This window comes from Monodelphis domestica, chromosome 4 (assembly GCF_027887165.1).
Source record: "Monodelphis domestica isolate mMonDom1 chromosome 4, mMonDom1.pri, whole genome shotgun sequence".
In the NCBI taxonomy this organism is placed as follows: Eukaryota; Metazoa; Chordata; class Mammalia; order Didelphimorphia; family Didelphidae; genus Monodelphis; species Monodelphis domestica.
The window spans coordinates 54,881,044-54,894,661 of NC_077230.1; positions in this window are offsets into that span (position 1 = coordinate 54,881,044).

Sequence of the window (13,618 nt, forward strand, 5' to 3'; positions counted from 1 at the left end):
TTTGGTTAACTCGCTGGAAACAGCTAAGGTTAAACCTGTACCTGATGAAGAGTTATTTTATTTCGTACCACCCAGACGGTGATATGGCAAAGGCAAAACAAAATTTTTATAACACATATTCGTTCACATACTAACCTTCCTGGACCTCTCTCTGAGGGAAACTCTAAGGTAGACACTTTAGTTGCATCTGCTTTTCAAGAAGCAGTTAATTCACATTCTTTGTTGCATCAAAATGCCAAATCTCTCAAATGTCAATTTGACACAACCAAAAAACAGGCAAAAGAAATAATCCAGCAGTGCAGTTCCTATGCACCTTTCTCTTCAAATCCTCTTCCAGCAGGAGTTAATGCACGAGGTCTGAAAGCTAACCAGCTTTGGCAAATGGATGTAACTCAATATGCTCCTTTTGGAAGATGGAATTTTGTACATGTGGTTATTGATACATATTCAAGGGTGATATGGGCCATGGCGCAAACAGAAGGTTTCTCATGTTATTGCACATTTGCTGGAAGCATTTGCACATTTGGGCATTCCTACCCAAATAAAGACTGATAATGGAACTGCATATACCAGTAAAAGATTTGCAGAATTTTGCAAATTGTGGAATATAACCCATAAAACTGGAATTCCAGGCAACTCCATAGGATCCGCTATTGTGGAGAGGGCTAACAGGACTCTCAAAAACCAAACGCAAAAACAAAAAGGAGAGTACCAAACAATTTATGAAGGTGATATTTTGAAACCCAAACCTATCATTCCTAACAAATTGTTAAAAATGGTACTTTTAACACTCAATCATTTCTCCATCCCAGAAGGGCTGACTGCTACTCCTATGCAAACACATTTTGAGTGTCATGATAAAATGGACACAAATCAGCAGCCCTGGGTTTTTTGGAGATTGCCAGGAGAAAAAGATTACAAGGGTCTGAATAGACTAATAACAATGGGTCGAGGATATGCTTGTGTTTCCACAGATAATGGAAACATCTGGATTCCCAGTAAGCATCTTAAACCATGGAAAGGACCAGATCCAGATGCAAGAGGAGCAAAGAGGCGGACAGACCAGTGCATCACTTCACTGGCAATCTGAGACCAGGAAGAGAAGCAGACGAACATCGCTGCTGTCCCCTGTTAGCTACTTGCTGGACACACTCAAGGCTCCAGGATCAGAATCCTCACTGGTGAATGCACATGCACCAAAGACTGACATTACATTACTTTTAATGACATTCACTATTTTCACAATGATGAACATTTGTCATGCTGAAGTCTATTGGTCCATCAAACCTAAACCTCCTATATTAAGAATATTAACTTGGATGGACAAGCCCCCACTTGTATATGTTAATGATACGAAATGGCTACCGCACCCTGTTCTAGCCAGAAATATCCCTCTGGAATCTGAAGGGGCACTTTACAACTATTCAGGCTCTACTGTGTATCCTCCATTTTGTATATCTTTTAGACATTCTTACATAGGAAATTCTTTCTGTGTACCTCGCAGACATCAAGCTTGGATAGTAAAGAATGCTAGTGACAATACTTATGTAGGAATTGGTATGGGTATGATAGGAAGAGGAGATGAGACACCACACAAATCGTTTAAATCTAGCCATCCCGGAAATAGGAACTTAAGTCCAAACCGGATAAGCACTTTGTACAAAGATTTGTCATGGACAGATTGTTCTGTCCAATCTCCTAGAAAGGTTAAAATGCCAGCAACAGTAGACTTTAAGATTTACAATTGGAGACCCAGAATACGATGAGGACGTTCTGAACAATTGACACGTTTAGACAAAAACACTGAATATGAGAAATGGCATATGTCATGCCATGCACTACATAAGATTGATGACTTGATAAAAGTTGAGATGGTTGGTCCTAGACTTGCTATTGAAGCAGGTCCCATGCAGAACACTCAATGGAAAATAGTGGCTGCCACGCAGCCAATGTATAAATTTAAGGTCAATGTGAGGAACTCAGGAATTAATTTTGAGTATGACAGTCACATCAATGTCACTGCATGTGTATTTGCTCCATATGTAATATTAGTGGGTAATAATCTTCGCATTTTTAAGAATGAGCAAGGACTCTATGTGATTAAATGCATTAGATGTCACCTACCTCAATGCCTTAGTCCTAGGCATGAGGATTCATACATAGCTATTATGTACCAACCACCATTGGTGTGGTTATCTGTCAATCTCACAGAGACGTGGGCATCTATGCCTACTGTACATATTGTTCAAAAAGCATTTAATATCATTATGCATCGCTCCAACAGAATGGTATTAGCTGTCATAGGTGCAGTAGTTTCCATCATTGCTATGATTATGGCATTGACCACAGCAACAATGGCATTAACTTCTTCTATTCAGAACCATGAGTTCATACAAGAAATGGTATCTAATTCTTCTGAATTATGGCACACTCAGCAAAGTATTGACTTAGCTTTTAGAGATGAGCTGGAAACTTTAAAAGATGCTGTATTTTGGTTAGGAAAAGAGGTTGAAGCTTTAAACACAGGAATTACTTATCCATGTCATTTTAATCAAATTGGTTATTGTATTATACCTTTACCATGTAATAATGTATCATATGAGTGGCAAAAGGTCATAGAACACATTAAGGGTGCTTGGGGAAGTCATAATAGCACATTGGATATTATAAAGCTGCAACATGAAATTAATAAATTAGACCAAATTGTGTATGAACAGGAAACTGTAAAGATAGCTTCAAAATGGGAAGCAACTTTAACTTCCATGGATCCTAGAAATTGGTTTGGTAAAAACTAACTTAACCAATATTGGCACTATCATACTATTCATACTTTTGGCTATTGGTTTGATAATGCTTTGCAGAAGAAGCTGGAAAAATAGAGCTTATATCTGAGGCATGCAGCCAGAATTGGCACTATCTCATCATTCTCGGCACTTATTACATGAGAATATTGAAATGGAAACAACCAATGTGTGATGTGCAGGAGAATAATGCTTTTTCACTAAAATTTTTAATATAAAAAGCTAATATATTTTGTATGTTCTTTCCATGATTATTAATCCTCCAAGATTGCTCAGAGAGGATGCTTTTTTTTTTAAACGGGATCTCTCCCAAACCAAAAAAAAAAAAAAAGGGGGAGAAGAATCTTAAAGATATCAGTATTATTCTCATTTTAATGGAACACTTTTTGATTCACTTTTGATTATTCAATTTTGTTTTTCTTTTTCACAACTTTTGTTAATATTTTTAGTACATTGCAAGTATTATTAATGCTCTAGTCCTGAGTTATGAAGGTGCAAGAATATTATTTTTGCAGACACCCAAAAGTCTGAGACTACAAGAACATGGCAGCATTTGTTACATTTCAGATGACTATTCTGGAAAATTATGTCTGATTGCATAAAAAGGGAATCATAATGAATACCTCATTATGAACCAGACAGCCATAGCCACCCACAGATGCATATTCCATATGAGATGGATGTTTTAGGTTGGGGATGCAGGGATGCAGTGCTTTGATGCCCTCATTCACAGGTCATCCTGGTATTAAACTTCCAACCATATTTCTATGTGGCAGGCATCTGGAAGTGCACATATATATCCCCAAGATGCATTATCAGTATAAGAGAAAGGAAAAAATTTATCCTTCATCTCCAGATGTAGTCTTTTTCTTTAACTATTGTAAGATCTGACAACTTCTTATAATCCTGACTATTTGAGGGTAGTATGTTTGACTAATGCACCTGTCCTCTGAGCTATGGGACTAATACCTCATCAAACCAGGATCATTAGAGTGAAAATTATTTTCTTACTATTTTTATCATTACTAAGATGTTTACCTTTATTTTGATAAGTAGATAAGATCAGTTTTATTTTTCAGATTCATTACTAAATCAGTTTTTTGCTGACAATCACATTTGATTTTTGCATTTAAGTTTTACAATCTGATTTGGTTTTCACTTTTGAATCATGATATGATTATGTACCATTATGTTTATATTTGTTGAAGTTATAATTTTATCACATTTTAAATGTTGCACATCTTTGTTTTTATGTTAAACAAAAAGGGGAAGATGTAACAGTCCACACATGTGTATGTATAAGGTAGATGTTTGATCTGTGGAATTGTATTGAGAAACTCATGGTCAGACCTGCCCATGGCAGTAAAGGTATTGACCTTTGATCTCAGTCCTCTTAACATTCTGGCAGGAATCCAGGTTCTTTGTGTTCACCTGGTCAAGGTAATCCACACCTTGAACTTGTTCTAATTTACATTTGAACCAATAGCAATCCACTGTGTGCTGTTGCATATGCATTATGTACCTCTTATATCATTATCCTAATAAATAAGGAGCTGACAGAAAACGCCCCTTCTTTTCTCTTACCTGGGACTTTTCTCTTACCTGGGAACGGCTCCCTCAATGGAGCCCCTTTGTTCTCTATAAAGATGATTTTCTTTAATCTTTTCTTCCTTCTCACCTGACCTCAAGGCAAATGCAATCTGCACTTGGAGCTTAAGCTCTAAATCTGTCAGAGGTCACTCTCTTAACTGATCTCTATCCTTATTCCTGATTCATGTATTATTTTTATCTTTCTGCATTGTATCCCTACAAAGAAAGGAGATCTTCTGTGTGGCTTCTCCCTATTGTCTGATCTGTGTAAGTGTCTGCCTTAATTTCTTTAAACATCCCTCCAGCTTCTCTCTCCTCCTCAAATCATAATCAGGTAAATATTCCCTTTTATGTAAAGACTGCTGCTCAGCTCCTTATAAGTAGCCTGATTCTTAGCAAGAGAGGGTAAACATTCACCCATCAGAGCATGGTTTCCATACAGTAAAACTTATGTTTTCACCAATACTCTGACCATCCTCCTGTTTCAGAGGACAAGATGTTGTTCCAATACCAATGAATGCCATTCTGTATTGTACCTCCTTTGGGTTCTTGCTCCATCAACTGTGATTTCTCCTAACACGTTGTCTGGCTCTACCATCCTTATTTACCACATTCTCCTTGTATTAGAATTAGTTGTCTATGTAACTTATGGTTTCTATTAAAATGTTTAAATTGAATTTTACTTTTTAAAATTACATGTAGAAACTACTTTTGACAATTGTTTTCTGACATTTTGTGATTCAGATTTTCCCCCTCTCTGACCCCAGTCCCCATGAGGTAAATAACCTGATATAGGTTATATTAATGCTTTCATGAAATACACATTTCCATATTTCCTTGTTGTGACTGAAGATACATACCACATAAATAAAAAACTCATGAAGAAAAAGTGAAGGATGACATGCTTTGATCTGCACTCAGGGTCCAACAGTTCTTTGCCTATGGATAGCATTTTTAAAAATTATGCGTTCCTTGCAGTTATACTGAAACTTTACCTTGCTGATAATAGTCTTTCACAGCTGATCATCATACAATATTTCTGTTACTGGATACACTGTTCCCCTGGGTCTGCTCAGTTCACTTTGCATCTGTTCATATTAAGTCTTTCCAGATTTTTCTAAACTTACCTGTTCATTTCTGATGGTGTAATAGTTTTCTGTTACAACCATAAACCATAGCTTGTTTAGCCAGCCCTCAATTGATGGATACACTCCCTTAGTTTCTAATTTTTAATCTCTGATCTCTTTGAAGTATAGACCCAGTAGTGGCATTGCTAGGTCAAAGGATATGCATAGTCTCATGGCCCTTTTGGAGTGGTTCCCTATTGCTCTCCAGAATGGTTTCTCCAGAACTGGAGCAGAACTCAGTGCAGAGTTCCACCAACAGTGCATTAATGCCCCAATTTTTCTATGCTTCCCCCCAAAATTTATCATTTCCCCTTTTGTTTATATTAGCCACTCTGCTGGATGTGAGGTGGCATCTCAGAGTTGTTTTGTGTTTTTCTCATAATGATTTGGAGCATTTCTTTTTTTTTGTTGTTTAAAACCCTTACCTTCTGTCTTGGAGTCAATACTCTGTATTGGCTCCAAGGCAGAAGAGTGGTAAGGGCTAGGCAATGGGGGTCAAGTGACTTGCCCAGGGTCACACAGCTAGGAAGTGGCTGAGGCCAGATTTGAACCCAGGACCTCCCGTCTCTAGGCCTGGTTTGGAGCATTTCTTCATATGAATATAGTTTTAATTTCTTTATCCGAGAACTGCTTTTTCATATCCTTTGAACATTTATCAATTGGGGAATGTTTAATATTCTTATAAATTTTGCTTCATTCTGTATATTTTTGAAAAATGAGGCCTTTGTCAGAGATGCTTTAAGTTATTTTTCCCAATTTGTTGTTTCCCTTCTAATTTTGATTGCATTGGTTTTTGTAATATAATCAAAATTCTCCATTTCATTTTTCTTATGTTCTATCTTCTTTGTTTATAAATTTTTACCTTATTCAGAAGTCTGACAGGTAAACTTTCCATATTCCCTAATTTATTTATCCCCCTTTCTCTATATCAACTATTTTGACTTTATTTTGGTACACGATATGAGATGTTGGTCTGTGCCTAGTTTTTGCAATATTTTCCATTTTTTCCCAGAAGTTTTTATCAAATATGGAGCTCTTTCCCCAGTAGCTTGGATCTTTGGATTTATTGAATACTAGGGTACTCTTGTCATTAATTGCTGTATGTTGATTTTCTAACCTATTTCATTGATCCTATGGCTTCTATTATTAAACTTGGAGCTATAACAGCAAACACTGTGTGATTTCTTTATCTCTTAATGCTCAGTAAAAAGCAGTGCAATATAATTGGCATGAATCTTGATTATGAAACAGTGTTCTTTTCTGGTTCAGGTACTTAATAGTCATGTTACTTAATACATTGACTATCAATTTCTTCTTTTGTTAAAAAAATAGGGATGTTAATTCTACTTCCTATCCCATATGATTTTTGTGAAGAAAAAATTTTTTATGTCAAAGTGATATATAAATGTTACTGATACAGAGGAGGAGTACTTAATTGTCATTCCTTCTCCTCTTAAAGTATGAAACTTTCTCAAAAAATGGAGGCTAACATTTTCTCTGAAAATACCATTCAAAAGATTCACCTAGAATAGTGATAGGTTAAGCATGACAGACCTAGTCATTTATTAAGTATTATATGCTAGACAATGTACTTAAGTCCAGCAGCTATAAGAAATAAAAAAAGGCAATCCCTATCAGGAGCTCAATACACAAAAATCTGGAAGATCAGGACACTAATACACTGCTGGTGGAGCTGTGAACTGATGCAACCATTCTGGAAAGAGTAATCTGGAAACCTGAAGGAACCCCTGTTGGTGGTGAGCTTTAAGCCTTCAAACAGCAAACAGGGTGGTCAGCTAATCAACTCTCTACCTCTTTCCTACATTTCCCTCTCTTTACTATCACTACTTTTATGTAATAAAGCTACTAAAGCTACTAGTAGCCTTATCATTTTGTAGTAATTGCATTCTGATTACCTAGAAAAATCTAGTTCATATGAATGTAGTTTCAATCTGCTAGGCTCAGTCTGACTTCCATTCTCAAAAAAATTCTTTTTAGTAGCAAAGTACTTTTTGATCTAGAAACCACACTTCTCTTACCACTCTCATGAGCTTTCCAGCTCCCAACCCCAAATAACATGTTAATACTATCATACTGCTTAATCTTATTACTAACCCAGGTCTAGTCTATGAATGAATCCAAAAAGGCTTAGAATGGGCTGAATAGGTTTTTAATCTAATTAAGATAATTGATTTTGATGCATATGAACACAAATATAAAATGTTCCTTATGGAAATTAATATAGATCTAAATAATTTGAGAAATATTAATTGCTCAGGGGTGGGATTGTGGGGTTTTCCTTAATGGACTTCCCTGACCAGCAGGGTCCCACAAGGGAAGGGGCTCACCTTTGTGATGGGACCCGAGGAGAGGTAGGAACCGAGAACCAGGGTGGAAATGAAAGACACGGACAAGTCAGTGGTTGGATAGGGCAGGCAATCCCTATGATACTCCCTTTGATAGGAGAGTATGAGTACAAAGGAACACGAGGTGGAGGAGGAGATTAAGGTAGGGAATGCAGACCGAGATGGTTACAGCCTCGGGGAAGGAGAAGGTCAAGAGGAGAGAGAGACAGTCATTGAGGAGCCCAGTGGAGCTCCATGAAAGGGAAAGGCCAAGAGGCAAGAGGCAAGAGGAAGTTCATGGGTTTGCCTCTGAATTTATTCATGTCCTGCTTGGGCGGTACTCCCAAGGACGTAGTAACCACATCACAAAGTATAGACAATCAAGATTGGGTGGCAAGGTAGAGGGAACACCTTTGGGCGTGTAGATTGCAAACCGGGCTTTCCCGGGGAATTGAGTCCGAGCATGCTAATGAGTTTGTCTTAGCCAAGGGCCCCATGGCCAGTTCAAGGTTACATTCACAAGCCTCATTGGTATAACCTTATGCTTGGAGACACAGTAATCATACAGTCATCTATATTTCATAGATGTGAATATGCTTGGGATGCTACAGGGATGAACCAACTAAAACTAATAATTCTACCTAAATTAATTCATTTATTCAGTGTAATTACCAATCAAGCTATCAAAGGATTTTTTACTAAAAATAATACTAGGATGGAGCCAAGATGGTGAAGGTACACAAACCCATATGATCTTTACCAAATTACCCTTCAAAAAGCAACAATAATGCCTCAAAAAGAATTCAGCATTGTGATGGGTCTTGACAATATCCATTGGAGGGTTCATAGGGAGCTGCAGTGGGAGTTCAGAGAGAGCCCCACCCCCGACTAGTCACCCTAGCCCAAGTGGTTTGGAGTCAGATTTCAGTGTGTTCTGGCCTACAGAGAAAGCTGGACTGAAACCTGTAGTGGAGAGTTGCAGGCTGAGAACTTAGAGCACAGAGAGATAGAAAGCAGAGTGAGAACAGACAGAAAGATACATAAAGCCTATCAGTGCAATAGAGTCAATGTAACCTCCTGCAACTACATATTAATATTTTTGTGGCTGGACACTTGAGAAGGAGATTGGAAACTGAGGGAAAATGGATAGAGGAGAGAAAGAGAGAAAGGAATAAAGATTCAGAGATAAGGAGTTAAAAATATAGGTTCCATCATGCGTACTCCTTTGATGGCATTGAGAGGCTCTACATGTGTCCCCAAACTTTTATTGGAGAATTGAGGAATGTGGAGTGGGAGGTAGCTAATGAACATGTGGCATGGCATAGGTTTTTACCTTGGCTTAATTGACGATCATGTAATCAAAGAGGAGGAGGTTAATCAAACATTCGACTTGGTAAGGAATGTGATCTAACAAGGTGGGAGCTAGGACCCTGGGGCAAATAATGACCTGCTCAGGAATTCTTTTGGACAAAAGGTTTGGAAATACAATAATCAAAAAGTAACATGACCATGAGTCTGGTATATGAACACATAAGATACGATATCAATACACAAATCATACTTTCAAGATGCTAATATGCCTGGCATGCTACAGTCAATAATTATGGGAACCTAGGGGGCTGTGAATGGGATTGCAGATTCCATGTTATTGAGCATATAGGTCCAATATTATACAGTTTCTATACTCTATGATCAAAGGAAAATGATATATATCAAGAGCATACATCCTTGGTGACAATTAGAGTATACAGGTGTCACGTGCATTGAGGAATATAGGCACTTCATCAGTAGTAATCTTCAAAGTCCTCTTTGGTCTGTTATCACTGACAAAGATTTCTTTAAAAGTATGAAAGCATTAAGGTATAGCTGATATGCATGAAGGCCAATTGTTCCAGAGATAGAGCTCAAGGTTTGTGATAGTAAGTTAGCTGGTCAAGTTGTTCTGAGCCAATTAAGAAAGACAGGTGATCCTTAAGCAGTGATTTGTAGACCTGCAAGGTCATACTAGTCCTTGCCAAAGTCTTGAGGCAGTTCTGCAAAGGTGTCTTTTCTGGCTGCTTTTGCCTCAGTGGGCCCAGAATATCCTTATGGACTTGTCACAGCATAACACACAAAAAGACATGGTGAAGTAGTTTTTCAAAGTCCAAAACAACTTAAAAAGTCTGCAAGAGAGATCTGCACCAGGGTAGAAATGGAACACAGTGTCCCAAGGCAGTCATTGCCTCCCATTGAAGCAATCGGGCTTGGGCACAGCTGAAGCAACAGCCAACACTTCCAAAACTCTCAACCACTGATGGCAAAAGGGGATTGGACAACTGCTCAGAAGGAGATTATAGGTCTCCCTTTGCTGGCTCTGAGTTCAAAACTCTTGTCTAATTGTCCATATGTAGAAACAGATCACAATCTTGGGATGCAATCTCAAGAGTGAGGAGGAGCACTAGCATATGCCAGCATTTGCAGCCACAAAGGAACAGGGGATCCATATTACAATTCCAAGGGGTAAAAGAATGCTTGGGATCACCAAACAGGGAGAATATTAAACATTCCTCTTTTTAAAACATACCACCTTGAAAGAATGGAAAACTTATTGAATGTAGTTCAATAATATAATATATAATAATATAGGTGTAGTTCTGAAGTCAATACCTTGGAATAGTGCTCTCTTCATCACAATTACAGAGCCCAACTTTAACAGGTTTTTAAACTAAAAGAAAAGAAAAAGGCAGGAAAATCAGCAAAAAAACAAACAAACAAACAAAAAGAACATTGAAAATTATTTTGATGACATGGTAGACTCGACATGGTAGTCTCAAACTCAAAAGACAACAAAGTCAACACTGTTGCATCCCAAACATCCAAAATATATATTAATTCCTCTTAAGTTCAAAATTAATTTAAGGAAGAGCTTGAAAAAGAATTTAAACATCAAATAAGGTAGAAGAAAACTTGGGGAAAGAAATGAGAGTGATACAGGAAAATCATGAAAAAAATATCAATTGCTTGGGAAAGGAAGCACAAAAAATACTGAAGAAATATCTTAAAAAATAAAAAAGGGGGCAGCTGGGTTTCTCAGTGGATTGAGAGCCAGGCCTAGAGATGGGAGGTCCTAGGGTTATACTCTGGCCTCAGACACTTCCTAGCTGTGTGACCCTGGGCAAGTCACTTGACCCCCATTGCCTAGCTCTTACCACTCTTCTGCCTTGGAGCCAATATAGAGTATTGACTCCAAGACAGAAGGTAAAGGTTTAAAACAAATAAAATAGGCAAATTGGTAAAAGAGGCACAAAAATCCAAAGAAGAGAAGAATTACTTTAAAAAATCTAGAATTGACCAAATGGAAAAAGATATACAAAAATGCACTGAAGACAAAAACTTCTAAAAAGTCAGAATTGGCCTTTTGGAAAAAGTGGTACACTATTCATGGAGGAAAAGTAGATTTGGACAAATGGAAAAGCTCACTCAAGAAAAGAATGCCTTTAAAATTAGAATTGAGCAAATGGAAGCTAATGACTCCATGAGACATCAAGAAACAATCAAAGTCAAAAGAATGGGGAAAAAAGAATTAAATGTGAAATAATTCTTTTGGAAAAAATGACCTGGAAAATGAATTCACAAGAGAGAGAGAATTATTAGGTAACCTGAAAGCAATGATCAAAAAAGAAAGAGTATGGACATCATCTTTCAAGAAATCAAGGAAAACTGCCCTGATATTCTAGAGCCAGAGGATAAAATAGAAATAGAAAGAATCCACTGATAATTTCCCAAAAGAGATCCCAAAAGGATAATTCCCAGGAATATTATAGTTAAATTCCAAATCTCTCAGGACAAGGAGAAAATATTGCAAGCAGCACAAAATAAACAATTAAAATATGATGGAGGCACAGTCAGAATAACACAGGACTTAGTAGCTTCTACATTAAAAAATTGCAGGGCTTAGAATATGATATTCCAGAGGGCAAAGGATTGGGGAAGGGGGCTCTGGAACATGATATTCCTTCAAGAAGGCAAAGGAGCTAGGGCTTCAACCAAGAATCACCCATCGGGCAAAACTGAGCATAATCCTTCAGGGGAAAAAATGGATATTCAATGAAATAAAGAATTTTCAAACATTCCTGATGAAAAGACTCAGAGCTGAATGGAAAATATGACTCTCAAATACAAGATTCTAGAGGAGCATAAAAAGGTAAATTGGAAAGAGAAATCAAAAGACATTCAGTAAGGTTAAACTGCATACATACCTACATGGGAAAACTATTCTTATAATTCCAAATAATTTTGTCATTATTAGGGCAGTTAGAAGGGTGTATGCATAGACAGAAGGTGAGGGTGTGAGTTGAATATGATGAGATGATATAAAAAAATAAAATTACCCTGATTAAAATTGGCTCAATGAGAGAAAAATATACATAGGGTATAGAAAGCAAAAGTTAAAAAAAAGGCCTCATTTCTCAAATACATAAATGAGTTGAATATATGAGAATACAAGTCATTCACCAGTTGATAAGTGGTCAAAGGATATGAACAGGCAGTTCTCAGATAAAGTAATTAAAGGTCTCTGTAGTCATGCAAAAAATGCTCCAAATCACTACTCTTTAGAGAAATTCAAATTAAAACCACTCTGAGGTACTATCCCACACTTACCAGAATTACTATTTGGACAGAAAATGAAAATGACAAAACTTGGAGGGGATATGGAAAAACTTGGGCATGAATACAATTTTAAGATAATTGTGAACTGATTCATTCAGGAAAGTAATTTGAACCTAGGTCCAAAGGGCTATAAAAATATGTACCCTTTGACCTAGCAATATCATTATTAATTTTGTATTCCAGAGACAAAAAAAGGGGGAAAGACCTCTGGGTATAAATATATTTGAAACAGCTCTTTTTAGGGGGTCATGGATTAAGAAAATGAGGGGATAGCCATCAATTGGGGAATGGACAAGTTATAGTATATAATTATAATGTAATACTATTGTGCTGTAAGAAATGATAAGCAGGAGGAGCTCATAAAAACCTAGAAAGACACAAACTGAAACAGAGTGAAATAAGCAGAACCAGGAGAACATTGTAAAGTGAGAAGAATATTTTATGAAAAACTGTAACAGCTATTCTCAGCAACACAATGATCTAAAACTATCCCAAAGGATTCATGATAAAAAAAAAGAAAAAGAACTAGATCAAAGCAAACATTTTTCACTTTCTATTTGAATTTCTTTCCACAAAAGAATTAATAATGAAAACTTTACATGATTGCACATATAAAATCTATACTAGATTATTTACCATCTCAAAGACAGTGGGAGTTGGGAGAAGGGAGGGAGGTATAGAATTCAAGACTATATTTTTTAAAATGTTGGAAACTTTTTATGTTTTTTTTTTTTACAGGGAAAAATAGAATAAAATTAAAAAAGAAAAATTAATGCTATTCATCTTGAAGAGCAAAAAATTAAGAACTTGAAAAGAAATAATGAAAAGAAAGTGGGAAAGAAAGGGAGCTAGAAATATCAGATTTCAAATTATACTACAAAGTAATAATGAGTTTGTTAGGAGTTAAAAATGGATTGATTAGTGAAACAAATTATAAATACAACATAGTATCTAAAACATAGATACAACACAATACCCCAGTGTAGTAATGGTGAACCTTTTAGAGACCAAGTGCTCAGACTGCAACCCTCATGCCACTTGTGAGTCCCTGGCTTTACCCCAGACAGGGCACAAGGAGAGGAGGAGGGGACCAGACCCCTCTGGC